Genomic DNA, 17,321 nt, shown 5'->3' with positions numbered 1-17,321 from the left:
ATTTTTGATGTGATTTAAAGATTTGCATATTTCATATATGTAATAAATACAAACAAATGTAAATACAATAACCTTAAAAATAACCTCTTACTGAGAAAATACCAATATTTAAGAACTTTTTTTTTTTCATTTAGGAAAATAGCAGCAGGTTGGGGTTGTTTTTTTTTGCTTCATTGTGGTTTTTTTTGTTGTTTGTTTGTTTGTTTTTTTTGTTGGGAGTGGGTGTTGAACTTGTTTATCTTTTCCAGCCTTTTTGCTATCACCATTTCACCTTGGCTTCATTAATCTCTCCAAAGCTAAGTGTTAGCCATCAGACATGTAAAGTACTATGGGAATTCTTTACAAGCGAAGCTTAAGTGAATGACAACCGAATAGTTTGCCTGCTATCTGAGACCTCAGTAACAGAGAAAATGAACTTGAACAGGTATCTGTAATTTTTTCCTCTCTTTCTATAAATGTATATTTTTAAAGAGATGCTTTAGTGACATTTGAAACAAATATGCATATAAAGTATATGTACTAAGAGGAAGGAGAAAGAGTAAATGTGGAATCATGTTGCTGCCTTTTCCCCTGGGGTGCAGCATGTGTAATACATGAGAAAGATGACATCACCCACAGAAGGGACTGGATTCACAGACATGCTATAAATAAATCATTCAACAAAATGAAGAACCAGCAAAAGGGACAGTCAGGGTCATATTCTTAAACATGCATTATTTACCCAATAATCTGAATCATCTCCTATGGTCTTTCCAGTTTCACAGGTAAATAAAATAAGCATTGTCATCTGAAAAACAAACGCACAGCCTGTGCCCCCCATTTGTATTTGTTTCTTTATATTTACAGTTAATGTGTACAGAATGAATTTGAATAAATCCAACTCTACACAGTCACTTTCTTGTCATTTTTATAGAACCATTATGTGACTATGGTTTTGGGTTTGTTTTCACGAGCAAGATGGAAACACTCCTCCAGTTCCAGGAGACATGGGATAGCATGGGCTGTAAGGACCAGTGCACAGAGGCTGTGTGTGGCTGTGCTCCAGCAGTCTAGGAAGGACCCAGGGCCACCATTCCCAAGCTCCCAGGTCACAGAGGGAGCCCCAGGGAACCTTCCTGCCCCATGAAAAGTCCCCTGATGCAAGTCTCAAAAATTATTTGAAGATTTGGAGATTTAGATGCCTGCATCTCTTGGATTTTCCAGATTTCAGGTGTTACTCAGAGTATCTACACACACCTAGATCCCTGTTGAAGTGAAGTGCTTTTGGTGGAAGAAAGCTCATCACTGCCTAACACTGCAGGTGGTTAAAATCCTGTGCTGGGACAGAACATTCCCTCAGCACCGGAAGGGATGGCTACACAACCTGCCCAGCTGTGGTTAAGTGATCACCATGGAGAGCAAATGTCTAGGTTCTCTGGTAATTCAGAAAGGTTACAGGAGAGGGGCCCTACATCAATTGGATCACTATGTTTAGCATTAAGTTACATAATTTGTATAGTTTCTTCATAGAAAAATTGCTTTTCTATGAGAGATCTGTCCCTTGCACCTTTCTGAGGCTGCAGCTCTTGGACCTTTGGAGACCTGCCTGGGACAGATCCATCTCTCTGCTGCTGGAGCTGGATCATGAGCACTCAGCACAAGATTCATGGAGGCAGACAAAGCAAAAATACGCACAGCAATATTTACTGTCCTACAGTTATTTGTATAAATCATGGCAGCATCAAAGAAATGTGTCTTCCTCCTGGGGTAGAGGGTGATGGGATTCCTGTTTAAATTTAGTGCCTGGGGAAGTAAGTTCACAGCAGAGACCTCTGAGAATGCTCTGTCTCCTTCACAAATGAGCTTCACTGCTATTTACAGCCTCCAACCAAGTGCCAGACACTGCAACCTGGTACATGTACAGATAAATATGGATATGCATTTTTTTAAACTGGGACCTTGTAGAATGCTTTTGAGTTGATCCACAGATCCTAGTCATAAGGGAGAATGCATTTATTAAGAAAACGCATGAATAATAAGTGAATAATTTATTTTATATTATACCAAATTATGCAATTTTCTTTGCATAGCTTCAGATCTGACTTTTATTTTTTCATTATCCTATGTTTTTTCCTCAGTTTCCCCATTCTATAAAATGTGCATTACAAACTATGACCTCTATTCCCTATTCCTTATTTTTAACATTTTCCTTTTTTTGTACCTCTGTAGATTTAAAAAACCTTTTTAGCTCTGGAAAAGTGTAAAGCAATAGAAAACTGAAACTCTGTAATTCTGTCTTTCTGTTACATTTTAAATACCTTTTCCGCTTTTTTAAAATTTATAAAGTGGCAAAGTTACAGAGTTTCATTTTACTTGTTTGATCTTTACTTCTTCCAAAATTGAGGAAGTTTTGAAAAGTTACAAAGTGTCAGAAACAAAATTCAAAAAGTGTGAAAACATCCCAGACCACTTTCATTTGCTCTTTTTCCCAGAGGGAAAAAAAATTGGGGAAAGAGAAAAAAAAAATTGTTAAAGCATCTAGATAAATAAGAACATAGAATCAGAACAAAAGCTTTATTTTAAAAACCAATAGTTCTTTTCACAATGAAATGTTTAAATTGAAATACTTGTCAAGGTTTAACTGATATCTGTTGCGCTAGGCAATGCTCATGGGAAGCACAGATCTCCCTGGCAAAGAAATGGCATCCTTTGGATTGTGAAGATACCAATTTCTTTATCAGTCGTCTGGACAGGGGGATTGAGTTCATCCTCAGTGAGTTCCAAGTGACACCACACAGGACAGAAGCATTGATCTGCCCGAGGCCAGGAAGGCTCTGCAGAGGGATGTGGACAGGCTGGATCAATGGGCTGAGGCCAGTGGTGTCAAGTTCAACAAGGCCAAGTGCCGAGTCCTGCCTTTGGCTCCCAACAAATCCTTGCAATGACAGGCTGGGGCAGAGTGCCCGGAAAGATGCCTGGTGCAAAAGGATCTGGGTGGGGGTGCTGGTGACAGCAGCTGAAAACAAGCCAGTGTGAGCTCAGGTGGCCAAGAAGGTCAGTGGCATCCTGGCCTGAATCAGCAGTGGTGTGGTCAGCAGCACCAGCGCAGGAATTATCCTCCTGTACCCAGCACTGGTGAGACCATGCTTTGAGTCCTGTGTCCAGTTCTGAGCCACTCACTGCAAGAAAGGCATTGAGGTGCTGGAGTGAGTCCAGAGATGGGCACAGAGGCAGTGAAGGACCTGGAGCACAAGTCACGTGAGGTGACTGAGGAAGCTGGAATTATTTACTGTGGAGAAGTGGAGGCTCGAGACACCTGAAAGGAGGTTGTAGCCAGGTAGAGATCACCTTCTGCAGGTAAAAAGTGGTAGAAGAGGAAATGGCCTCAAGTTGTGCCATGGGAAATCTAGGTTGGGTATTAGGAAAAATTTCTTCATCAAAAGAGTTGTCAAGCCCTGGAACAGGCTGCCCAGGGAAGTGATGGAGTCGCCATCCCTGGAAGTATTAAAAAGACTATGGATGTGGCACTTAGGGACATGGTTTGGTGGTAGATGTGGCAGTGCCTGGTAATGGTTGGCATCCATGATTTTAGAGGTATTTTCTTACTTAAAAAAATATGTGGTTCTATTATTTGTTATATTATTTGATTCTTCTCATCTGGCCTTTTCCAGGTGCTCTTAATTTCACTTAAAATGTGCCAGTTTTTCTTTCCTTCTTATGCATAGCTAGAGCTGAACAGAAGGATGTATATGAGGCAGGCTTGCATGTAAATTTAAAAGTAGTGAAAAGAAGCATGAATCTGACATATGACTAGGAAGTGAACTATTATATTATAAAAAGTCAGGATAATAATATAATTTATTTAAATACAAGATGAAATGCATGTATAACAACAAAGCAAAGTTGCAAGAGTCAGCATGAGAAGAACAAAGACATAGGCTAGGATTGTAGCAAAACTGGAGACAAGGGCTGAAGAAAGACAAAAGAGATTCTTGGAGTTTTTGACTCTTCTTCAGCCTGCTCCAGCCTGATTCCACTTAAAATGTACTAGTATTTTTAAAGCATGAATAACTAAACAGAAGCTTTAGTGGTTCTAAAATAACATTCCTGTACAGTCAGGAATCAGAACATTTGGAGAAAGAGTCTGGTAGAAGGAGAAGGATGAAGATAAGGAGTTTGCCCTTTCCGTGTTTGCCCTACATGTGGTCTTGCTAGAGAAATCCAGGTTATGTGAACTCATGTAAGGCTGTGATAGCCCTATACAGGGACAGGAGCTCAATTTCTCCAAAGTCAAAGGATCCTTCCTATAGATGATCCCTGTTAATTTTCAAAGAAAATTAAAACAAGTCAGGTTTTGATAGATTTCAGGGCTCATGTGAATCATAAGGATAGAAAAATAAAAGAGAATGCACCTTACCACTTGCTCGGGCAGGACTTGGAAAAACCATTATACAGGCAAAAAAATTAACATAGTTAACAGAGCTTGTTCCCCAAGGGATATCATGAAAAGTGATATAAATGCCCTGCAGATTTTTTTCTGTATACATAGAAACAACTAGAATGAGGCACACTGAGACTTAATGTCCTTCCCATGTGTCACACATTTATTTATCCTGTTGTCCCTTCTCTGAATCTGATAGAGCAGGCACCAAGTAGGTTGCTCCTAAATAATCAGTAACCTGTCCTTCAGTGGAAAGGAAATGTCTGAGGAAAAGTGTTGGAAAAGAATGGATGAAGGCATGTGAGAAGTTGAAGAAGATTGATGTGATCCTCATATTCTTTCTGTTCTCCAAGCAATACAGATACCAGAAATGAGCTGGACCAGACTCAGCTCTTTGAACTCAGGCTGGTGTTTGATGGGGAACTGAGGACCTTCAGAAGTAGTGGCAGTGCTCCTTGGAGTTCTGGAAGGCAGGTAGGCATAGGTTACCTCAAACCTAAAACCCTTTTTTTTTTTCCCTGACCCACCACCCTCCCTACTGACTGCCACATATCTGTGGGGCTTCTGAACCCACTAACCTTAATTGCTCACAGCTGTGACCTAGTCTGGGAATTGCTGACTTGGGCAGACAAACATTTTTCTTGTATCTTACTCAAGAAACAGGGCTTATCTCTGTATTCTGGGATAAATTATTTAGCTAAGATAAAATTTAGTTCTTTTCTGTGATGGTTTGTACTGTACACATTTTCCTCATATAAACAATCCTCAGTGCATTAATAAAAACTGTGTAAAACCTGGGGGAAAATTAATATTGGAATAATACTGATTAATTGTAAATAATTCAGGATTCTATAATGTAGAGGGAAAAGACACTGGGAAAGTTGCTTTACAAGGAAAGAGGGAAAGAATTCTGTATGTTTTTCAATTGACCAAATGAGACTTAAGATGGGTATGGTAACATCATAATTATTTGTGAACCGGAAATACCATGACTGAAAGGAATGGTTTATTTTGGCACAAGGATTATAAGTAAGCATGACAGGATGAAACTTAACACCAGACCTGTCAGCCTACTAGATGAAGGGAGCTCTACAACCACTTCTATTAAAAGCTGGATTTGACAAAGAGCTATTCTAGGAGAGCATTCTCTACTGTCATAAAACATGTCCAAATACATCTCTCGTCGTTTTAATTTCAACTGTTCAAGTTTAAAAACGGCTAGCATATTTGTGCAATGGTATGTATGTTAACACAGTACTATCAAGAGGTATGAATGAAATTGAATGTCTGCTTAAGAATTGTATATGATTACTTTTATTCTGAGCCTTAGCAAACTAAAGAGCAGTAATGAACCTGTCAAGCTTATCAGAAAGACAGAGAAACATTTGCTGCCAATTTTTTTTAGAGCAGGGGAAGAGGTGATGGAGGTCAGTAAGATTGCTAGTAGGATTCCCTGTGGTTTCCAGTGATCTCACAGTAATATGTATGTAGTATTTAAAACCCAAATGGAGTACTGGTGGATGGGAGTGGGAATGGGAAGTCCATTCTGCACTCTAGCTTCCTTAATTCTTTTCAGTGTGAGTTGATGAAACCACACTATTACTGTCAAAGGCCAGGTTAACATTTAATAGCCCTGTAAAACTTTAAACTTACTTTCAGAAAGTCTTAAAACATTCTTATAACTTTGATTAAAATTCAGTGGAACTATTAGGCTTAACCACTACCTTTCATTAAAGATAACTTTGAAAAGTCATTAACCTCTGTTAAAGGAGAAGGAAGCTGAAGCAATAGAAATATCAAACAACAAAACATAAACACAAAACACTGTTCAATCTGTAGACAAATGTAAGGTGGCTCAAGGATCATCCTTACCTGAATAGGTGTGTTTGGATTTTGAGAAACCAAGAGAAGTGCCCAGACAGAGGAAGGGAAGAGAGTTGGCTCAGCTGGAAGCATGACTGTTCTGTGGCTCTAGGGCCATGCTTGCAGTGATAGGATGTAGGATAAGGTTTTTTAAGCAGAAAACTGTCTAAAAACCATGATGGCTGTGAACGGTGAAATTTGTGTTCAGATTTGTCATGCTTGAGGAAACAGACTATGTACAGCTTTTTTAACTGTTATTTTCTTCATAATTTATTTCTCTTTCTGAATAAAACAAATTATAAGATACCAAATTTTGTCTAGTGAATAATCCTACTAATAGTGATGACAAGAGGATAACCTTTCCTTCCTTTTTTCCTTCCTTTCCTGTCCTTCTCTCTTAGCTGAGAATTCATCTATTCAGAATTTGATATCCTGTACCTGAATAAAAATTCATTAAAATAATTTAAACAAATATCAATTAACCACATGTAGGACAATGATTATGCTTTAGACCTCAGGTTAACTAACTTGGTAACAATGGTTGTGCTTTTTTTCCTAAGCCACAGAACTGCTGGTACAAAACTCCTGACACAAGTGAAAGAGAGAGAATTTTTAAATACTAATTTTAAGATTTTCACGTTAATTTTCACAAAATGAATCTGATGTACAATTTTCTTCATAAAGGAATGATTTCCATATACATAAGAGTAAATATCTTTTTCTAGGTGCTGAGCATGCCATAGAGCAGAGCCAAAACGAGAGGGTCCTGTTCATACGACTTTGGAAGCTTCCACTCAAGGCTACTCAGGAAAACAAGTCCTGAATGTGCAATATCTCCTTGTTCCCATGACAGTTGAAAATCTCCTCTGGGAATTCAAGTCACAAAGAAAGTACCACTGTGGATCTGTTTGCAACTGTTAAAAAGTTGACCTGGCTGCTGCTTACTGTTAGTCCCCTGAAGATTACTATCTACACTACGACAATATTGCATAGATCATTTTAGTATTCCTAGATTAAAATCAGATTAATTCTTTTAACTTGTTACTGAAAGAGATCTCCTTCCAGCAGATGGAATAGGTACATACACCAGAGTAATTCTGATCCTCTCACCTTGCAGTATTGACCAATGTGAAAATAATTTTATGACTTGAGCAGCACACAAAACTGCTTTTGTAGCTATCAAAAGAAAACTAAAAATGTAATTTCAACATACAGGACATATTAATTTACATATCTCAATTATAAGTTCATGAGGCTTAATTTTCACTCTTCACCATACCACCACCCCCCACAACTGACGTCTAAATCAAATCCAGCATGGAATTTTATGTCATTGACTAACTCCCATTGTAAGAGTTTGTGCTTTTCTCCAATTGTCTTCCAGTAATGCAGTGTTCAGGATATTTTTCTGGGTAGTTTTAAATATCAGTAATGTATCTTTGTCTGTAGATGCACTGCACATGAAAGCAATTAGGCTCAGGGGGGGTCTCAGTCCTTAGCACTGCTAATTCCACCATGCAATCCAAATTCCATATTTATTCTTGTTGTTTGTTGCCAAAAAAAGGGATCCAAAATTTGATTCCATGATAATGTAATGGATACAATAGTCACAGTTCTCTTCACCTCTGATGTTGCTAACAGGAAGATGGCAGTGTGTGGTGGCCTTTCATACCAAGGCTCAGGGTGAGCTTCTGGCTCCAGTGAGGATGGTACTAAAATTCTCAGTGGTTTGGAAGGCACCAGTATTTATTTTATCCTTATTCTATAAGCCTGAGTTTAAATGAGTTCTTTTTCTAGAGGTCATCTCATCTTCACCCTTAAAGGATGAAAGGGTTGTCCCTATGGGTAGCAGTCATCTCACTTTAGCAAAGTGCATCATTCAGGTTGCTTCACCTGAGAAAATGGTACCTAAAGCAGAGAGTTTGAATTGTCCTCCAGAGACAGATAATGAACTCTGAGGTGACAGGAGTGGATATCTAGATATTACATCATTAAATAAGGTGAAATTAATCCCATCTTATATATATATTAGTATTAAAACCAAGAAAAATATAGTGAGCAATGAGATCTGTATTGTGAAATATCAAACAAAGGCCTGATAAATAACTAACACAATATTAATCAAAGAAAGGGAAGCTATTAGATCTTACCTTCTCAATTCAAATTCACTGATTAATCAGATGAAATTTTAATACAAGTGTACCATTTATTCTCTGGAAATCTTATCATTACTGTGTACAATGGCTTCTGTTTGTTGAAGACTGTCTGTCTCTGACATACACCTTGCCATTCATTGAATGATAAGGCAGCTGTCAGTTATGCTTAAGTGTCTTATTGCTCTTGGCATGTGTCTAAATAATATACAGAATGTGTTTCTGAAACAATCTAATGGCTCAGCTGAACTAAAACAAGCTTGCAATGCAACACTTGGGAAGCTGACAGGCTGTCTTAAGTGTGTTGGACATGATGTGTTGCAGTAATGAGATTTTCTGTATTTTCTAAACACAATATCACATGGTGGTTAAAAATCTGATAACACCCATGTGTGGTAGGTACAGCAAATGAACATTATGGTCATCAATAAACTTTTGGTAGCTTCCATTTAAAAAGGAAATGCGTCTTTGGCATTTCTACTCTTCACTTATCTGTGAATGAGTAGCACAAGATCTCAAGGTAGATTGTCTTCACCTCTAAATAATATTTCTATTTGTCATTAAAAAGCTTTTCAGTTGTTTCAAAGTCAGACAACATCACCTTAGAATCCATTATATACCCAGTCTTTTTATAAACCAATATAATTTTGCATATTTATCTTCTTTACGTTGTGTTTTTGGGTTTTTTTCAAATTTCTCTGGATTTGTCTTCCAAGGACAGCAGGAGTTTGAGATGTTACACTGGCTCTTATATGCATGAACTTTTCAATCAAAAAGCTACAGAAAATGAAATATAGGTAGAAGTGACATACAGATACATGGATCACATGCCGATAGATACCAATGTCATAGCCATAAAATTACATTCCTTCATGATTTTGTCATCTTCTCTATTGTAATTTATTTTTTTTAATTGCCCTATGACATCTACTTGACTTCATGAGCCATACAGCTTAGAAGTTTCATAATTTGTAGACATTTTTCTTCTTGTTTCAGCTAATGGGAATATACAGTATAACTAATGGTATTGGAAAACTCATCTCACCATAGGAACCTAAAGGTAAACAACTGCATTTGCAGTATATAATCTCCTCTGCAAGATTTCTAATTATTGTTATGCTTGTGTAGTCAGGAAATCATGGTCTATAAAGCAAGCCTAATTTCCTGTGGCTTACACCTGAACACGATAAAAGCTCTTGATCTCCTTTCCTTCTCCAGAGGCAAATCACAAAACTGTGACATTGCTGTTTAATCCTACAATGAGTACCTATTTCCACCCATGTAATCCTGAAAGTGTTACCTTGATGAATGCTTGACCAGGGTCTCTCTGGATTTTCTGTGACTGCCTTAACGTTTCCCTGTAATAAAATGAAGATATGAAGCATTGATTTTATTTTTTTTTTTGTACTCTCAATAATTGTATGAGTTTGGCAAAAGACACTGATTAGTTTAGGCACAACTGTTTATCTTCTTCAGAATTCTATGGCAGCTTGGGAGGGTGCTTGTGTTAAACAGAAAGTTAATTACTGCTTCTTCCTAGAACAAAGAGAAAGCTATATTGATTAGATGTAGCTGTGAAAACATTTAAGAAAAAACAAAGGCCCAGGTTTGTCCTATGTAATGTGAGCTTTAGTGCTTGTGACAGGTGCCAGATTTACAGTTCTAGAGACTAAAATCCTCTCTACCCAAGGCAGGTATGGCTTTCCCCTGCCTGTCACTCAGCCATGCTCCAGTGGGAGAAGCACCAGATGTGCAAAAGCACTTCATTGCTGTTTAATCCTTTGGTGCTGACTTAGTGGGATTGAATCAGGGACATCAACTTATTTCACATGGACCAGCAAATAACATTGACTTTCCAGCCTCTGTCCAACAAAGCTGTTAAGCACATACATAACTTTAAGATCAGCCACAGCACCAACTCCATCAATTCCATTGCTTTAGGTCCTTATTCACTTCTGCCTTAGAGAGGATTTGAACCAGTGACTTACAGCTAAAACATTTCATATCCTTTCACTAATCCCTCCCTGTCACTTCCTAACAAACTGCCTTTGGAGACATATAAACCAAACTTCCCGCTGAACTGCTTGTCAGTACATTCATGTTTCACAATGCCTAACATCTAACCTTCCCCTGTACCAGAGGAATCACGTTTATTTTGCTGGTGTTTGTAAATCTTCACATCATGATTTTAAGTCTCCTACTTTGAACAGTACTTCTTTATACATTTAATCGCAAGAAAATTCATTAGTTATTCAAGTCTATTACTTCTGCATACTTATATCCAATGAATACTTATTGCTTTGCAAATAAATAAATATATTTAGCAGCATATCCAATCTTATATACTAACAACTTTTCAAATTAGCTGTTTGTGGTAAAAGGAAAATATATATCTATAGTGGTAAATATGAAGAAGGAATGGAAACTGAAAGCAGCACTAAAGTGTTCTGAAAATAATTTGGTCAGGGACCAAAACCCTATTAACATACAGTTATAATTACTTTGATGCTATAAATTACTTGGAAACTATGTATATATGTAAAGTAGCCAGCAGGTCTGATTCACACCTTTGCAAGCAGTTTGTGAAAGAGAGTATTTTTTTTTCCAGCTGCGGGGGAAATCTCTTCCAACTGCACCCCACATGCAGAGGATTCCTCCTGCATTAGCACCTTTCCCTCCCTGTCACAGCAGAGTCTGTGCCTCTGTGGCACTGAGCCTCCTGGCTACAGCCACCAGAGACAACTCGTGGGTTTGTCCTGGGAGAGCGCTGGGCACGGAGCCATGGAGCTCTACATCATGGTACACCAACACTGCTTCTCAGTGAGCCCTTCTGGGGAGCACAGGAAGGGAACCAGCTACTGCAGGTCTCATGAGGGCAGAAAAAGGAATAAAGAAATCCTTCTGAGCTGAAAGCTGGAATAGGCTTGCTGGGCTATCAGGTCTAGTTCCTCATATTACAAATGACCTTATATATACGTATTACATAAGTTTTTTCATTATTTGGTCAATTTCCATCTCAGTAGATCCTGCTACTGACAGAAACTGTTTGACCACTTCACTGCTCTACTGATTTCAAACATATTTGAATTTTAACCTAAAGTTATGTGTGCTACTGTTTTTTTTTAATATTGGCCCTGTCTTTGAGCTGGAGCTGGTTTCTACTGCATGAACCTGCTTCCTTATCCACGCTAGAAATACTGCTCCTCTCAGCACTGGTTTTTTGCAAGTACATTACCTCAATAGTTAATAGTTATCCCGTGACTTGTTAATATGCCCAGGTTTTTCTCTTCCTCAGTCATTTCTAACAAATGAGCTCTTAGCCTGTAGCAGAGGCTTTTGTTATTAGTCCGTAAGTGCATGACCTTGCATTTTGCAGTATTGAATTTCAATTACTCCAGCCTACAACGTCATGCAGCTCTTCCTGTGTGCTCCATCCCAGCCATCCTTTAGAGTCATATTCCCTCCCAACCCTGTATCTCTAGGACATATCAGTACCACACCAAATATTTTTTTACCAAGTGCATTAAAAAATGCACACTACATCAGCACTAAGAATCCATGCCTGGGAAGAGGAGTAGGAACCTCCCTGATGTAAAATACTTTATACCCTACGCTTATTTCTTATCTCAGCACTAAAAGTTGGCTAGTCCTCTTTTATGCCCTTGTCCTGTTATGATCCCTATTTTCTCCAGTTTAGCTAAAAAGTCTCATAGTATCACACAGTAGATTACAGTGTCACATGCTTAACCCAGATCAAGAAGTAGCTGTTACATGTAAGAGTTTTCTAAGAAAGTTGTCTTTTCAAAGGCAGAATACATACCTCAAATTAGCAGATATTTCAATCTAAATGTATATAGCTATTTATCTAGCAATTATCTATCACTTATCTTTATGTATCCATATAGAATTTAATTTTTTCCTTTCTTTCTCAATGCTTGTTTTTTTAAGCCCTGCCTATCAGTTGGGTGGCTAACAAGTCCTGCAGTCACATCACTCTTTTCTCTTCCTTAATACAACATTCATATTGCACCACTTCTTCTTTAACTACATAATTTACCAAAAAGATTGGAATTATTTTGTGATTATGATCTCAGTGAATCCAGCAGTCTTCCAGAATTACTAATTTCCTTCAATTGGGCAGTCCTATTTTCTGCAGGATCATGTTCTCACAAACCACCCCTTTCACCTAACAGTTTCTTACATGCTTATCACTGCACCGAGGCCCAGCTACAAAGAATCATTCAAATAAATTCACCTAGACAACCTTTAGAACTGGGGATGCTCCCACTGGAACAGCCTCAATGGAGCATAGTGAGAGTTCTGCTTCTAGAATAGATTCTACTCTGGTGTGTGTACTTTGCTCACATATTTGCAGGCAGAATTATATGAGAATTTAAGGGTCTGCACTTCTAATGGAAGATAAAGGAATAAGTGGATATCCAAGTCTTTTTGGAAATCTAAAGAGCCTGTATTTCTAACCAGAATTTTTAGAACCTAAAATTTAGCACCTAAAATCGTTCCAGCTATGGGTTATTAATCTCTACAGTCCTTTTTTTCTGTGTATGTGTGTGTGTGTGTGTGTGTGTATCCAGCCCTTGCTGAATGGTATACAACAAGGGAAGAAACCCATTTCACCTTTCTCTAGCTAGCCTTGCCCCCATGGGCTGTGCCCTTAAAGTTTGCTTTAAGCCACAAATAAAGAAATGCTTATTTTTCTTACTTGTTGAGGGCAGACTTATGTCACAGGGCTGCTGCCTGGAGCCCTTTTCCATGCCCATGCATGCATTGCACACTGCTCAGACACATACCCAGGAAAGTAGAATGCAAAGAGTAACCTAAAAGGCTACGTTTTGAGCAGGTGCACAGAGGTTGTCTTTGCTGCCAGATGGATATACTTAAGAGGAGTGAACAGATGAAGTAATCTCCATATTTCAAGGAGTGTTTGGGACACAGTTCAATAGTTCAACAGAAGCTTTTTTATTTTTCTTGAATCATATATAGCATAGGAATGCATCATTTATGATTTTTTAAAAATTTATTTTATTCAAAGGAAACTGACATTTAAAGAAACATAAAATGCTATCTTACTTTTTGCCCAAACTAGTCCTTTTTAAGGCTTTTATGGTTCAGATCAAGCCTTTATAAAGGCAGAGGAGATGACACATAGGCTATGGTATATATTGTCATAGGTCTATGGTGCCAGCTTTGTATTTCCATTGTCTCTGCTTAATTAGATCAACTGGCAGTTCTATGACAAGGGAAAGGTTATAATTGAGTTGTGCATAATGTTTATTTGCCTGCTTTCACTGATGCTTACCAGCATACAGCTCTGTGTCCTCCTGGTGGCAATTGTCTTCTAAATATTGCTGTGCAGTGATCGGGTGAAACCTTAATCCAAGTCTAAATAAGTCTCTAGACAGCTCCTCCTCTCAGCCACGAGCATGCAGGCACCTGAGCACAAGCACCTTGCTGTTCACACAGTTTTATTTCCAAAATGCTGCTGCATTCATGTGGTGGCTGTATCATCCTGAAAGAAATGATGTGTGGGAGCTGTGCTTTGGGGCTGATGCTGTGAAGCAGCAGGCAAGAGTCTTTTTCGAGGTGTCCCTGCTGCATGTGAACTTTGCTGTGCAGCAGAGCCCATGCAATGGTCCAGGCAGGAGAATGGCAGCCAGATGGAATTTACAAGACAAAAGTAATGGGAAGAACCAAGCTGGCAGCATTTAACTGAGGAAATAAGAGAGCTCCATTTCAACAGAGCTCTAAAAAGACACTTGAGAAAAAAAGAACCTGTCAGACTTAATATAGCTACTTCTTATATTTGCACTCTATGCCCCTTGCTTGCTGTTTTAATGGGACTCCAAAGGACTCTGGCCTTTATGTTTTTTAAAAATTTATTTATTTATCCTTATTTTCTATTGAAATTAAAATTCACAAAACATGAAAAAATATTTAAGATACAATTAAAATGTTTTACAGGACTTTAATAAGACTGTTTAAAATACAGTGGCTTGTTTATAATGAAGTAACTTAATTTATATTAATGAATTTTACTAAGGAACTCCTGCAGAAATAAAGTACTTTTATGCAAGAATGTTGTAAGAGATAAATGAGAGACCCGTGGCCTGCCTATTCCTTTCAAACAACACATGAGAGACAATATGTCAAAATACCATGAGTGAAAATTATGCACAGTCTCCTTTAGACCTTTTAGACTGAGTTCTGGTGTAAAAGAATCATAAAATCCTGGTAAATATTTTTAATGTTCTAAATCTAAATGCAGGATGTTAAGATCAAATAATTAAATATCTCCATTTCCAATAAGAAAATAATATTTGAGTGATGTCAGAAGAGGTAAGACAAAACATCTGAGTTCCATCCCTGATGGGAGTCTTTTTGTTGCTTTGTATTCATTCAAGTTATTTCACCTTGTTCAGGATCAGTGACTACAAAAATGTGGATATGACAATCCATCTTCTTTATAAGAATTTTTTAGGTATTTAGTTAATATTTTCAAAACTGCTTGAAGGATGAGAATTGCTGAGTGTTGTGGTGCCCTATGTCAGGAGTGGGTCAGACTGCATTCCACCTCTGAGAATTAAACAGTGAATAAATTATTATCTGGAGAGGGAATACTATTGATAGATTCTCAAAGCTTTGGACCATTTTTGTCTTACTCAAAGAAAGATAATGGTTAAAGCAGTAATTTTGTGAGAAGTTCAGTATGACAAATGTTGGGTTCTTTGCTTCCTGAGGACATAAAATGTAACACAAACAATGGCAGACAAGGCTGAGTATCCTTGTAATGTATCTCAAACTTGTATGTACCTCTGCATAACACTATATTTCTAACTTTCAAGGCTTTTTTTTTTTTCAGTTTGATCTGGATTTTTCATAATTATTCTATCTACTTTGATTTCCCTAAGCCCTTTTATTGCTTTCTTCACAGCCGTAGGATTATCCATACTCTGCTCCTGCAAACTGGCACGCTTCCTTTGAAGTCTGTGAATCTGTGCCAATTTACACCACTGCAGACTTATTTGATATTGTATTATAACTACAGATGGGTCCCAGCTGCAAATCTTGGTTTGGATCCAAGATCACCCCAAACTAGGGAGGGTTTGAATTCATGATTGTGGCTTAGACCCCTCTCTATGGGTGTGTTACAACAGAAAGAGAAAATGACTTTCTGAATAGGGTAGAGGGGCAGTGCCTGTCAGGGAGGCTCTTTCATTGTGGTTAATCTGCATGAAACTGGAGACCAGTTTTTGTGGAATCCTCCTGCATAGCAGAGCTAAGAAGTGAAGAGCTATTCCAAATGAAGAAAATATACAAGAAGCTAAAATTCATCATCTGATCTAATGTAATTGTAAAATAAATCTTAATTGTAATGAATCATTGGCTTACTGAATGAGGTTATATGCTGCATATTACTGTCCAGTACAAGTGGCAAGGAAAGAAAATCCCTATTAAAGTCCAACAGAGCAATGAAAAATGCATAAAAGCTCAGAGAAATGAGCATATATTTCATTCTCTCAAATGAACACTGCTAAATCCCATATTGTCTTAGTTTTTCTCCTACTGCTAAAACAGAAATGAGAATTTTTTTTCTATTTCATTTAGTAGATCTATATCAAATTTAAATAAATTCATAATATTTAATTAATGCTTGTTGAAGCTTGGTTCTACTTTAGTTTTGACCTTGGAATTTGATTAAAAGTGGGATGTCATTGTTGGTAAAGCAGAGAATTCCTGGAAAGCAGCTTTGATTCTAAGGATGACCAAGGTAAAATGGAGTTGCTTAAAATGCAGAAACAATTTTGAGCGGTTTCAAATATAAGTTTTCATTTGACAGTTAAAGCCCCTCTCTCCTCCCATCTTGACTAATATTGTGTGTGACCACTATTTTCAGAAATCAGATGGAATAATCATGGAGATCAAATACAAATTTCGGATCAGATCTTCAGAAGGGTTGCCCAGTTGACATGGAAGATATGTCAATGTTCCCTATGGACCAGGGAGAGAAGCAGGGTAGACTTTGCCACATTATCTTCTCAACAGGTTTTTGTCCCGGAGAAAGATGACCAGAAAGAGTGCCTGAGTATTTCATGTCCACTCAGTTTGCTGCTGCTCTGCCAAAGGTATTAGCTCCAGCTGTGAAGGAACACCAATTTCCTAACACAGAGGACATGGACTCAGAACTCACTCCTAAATAAGTTGTTGATATCTAACACATATTAGTAATGTACCTTTAACACTTGTTTGTTTTTGGCTTTTTTTTACAGCAAGCCTTCACTCCCAGGACTCACAGACTGTTAACCACCCATCTGAGCAGACAGCAGAGATAGCAGAGATACAAATATGAAACAGATATAGTGAGCAAAGAGGCTTAGGTGACCTTCAAAGTGGCACATTTACTGGACGGCCTCTGACAGAGCACTTGCTAGGCAGTCCTGACTTCCTCTCATTCACAAGGGAGTTGCATTTACCTCTGGGAGAAGGCAATGTCACCACTGCATATCTGGATGGTGTCTGAAGCAATAGCTTTTGTACCCTGCACTCTATGAACACACAGATGCACTTGTAATACATATGTATCTTTTGTACCTTTGCAACATCACATTGAAGCTGGTGAATAATTTGCTGTTCTGAAAAAGAAATGTACTATAATTAGTCCTCTTTTTGATACTGTGTGTATTTATATATATATGACATTTCTTGTATCACTGTAATTTATTTTTCTAGCTTCAGAGCCTTCCAAAGCTTTTGCTTCCTTGATACTCTTCTATTTTAAAAAATAAACATTATGCACTAGCACTGTTAACTTTTCATGAGCAAGTAGAACAAGCAGGGAATCCTATCAGTCAAAGTACACTAGGGAGACT

Source organism: Lonchura striata, chromosome 3 (assembly GCF_050655825.1).
Source record: "Lonchura striata isolate lonStrDom1 chromosome 3, ASM5065582v1, whole genome shotgun sequence".
In the NCBI taxonomy this organism is placed as follows: domain Eukaryota; kingdom Metazoa; phylum Chordata; class Aves; order Passeriformes; family Estrildidae; genus Lonchura; species Lonchura striata.
The sequence above is the reverse complement of the archived record's forward strand: the minus strand, read 5'-3'. Positions refer to the sequence as shown.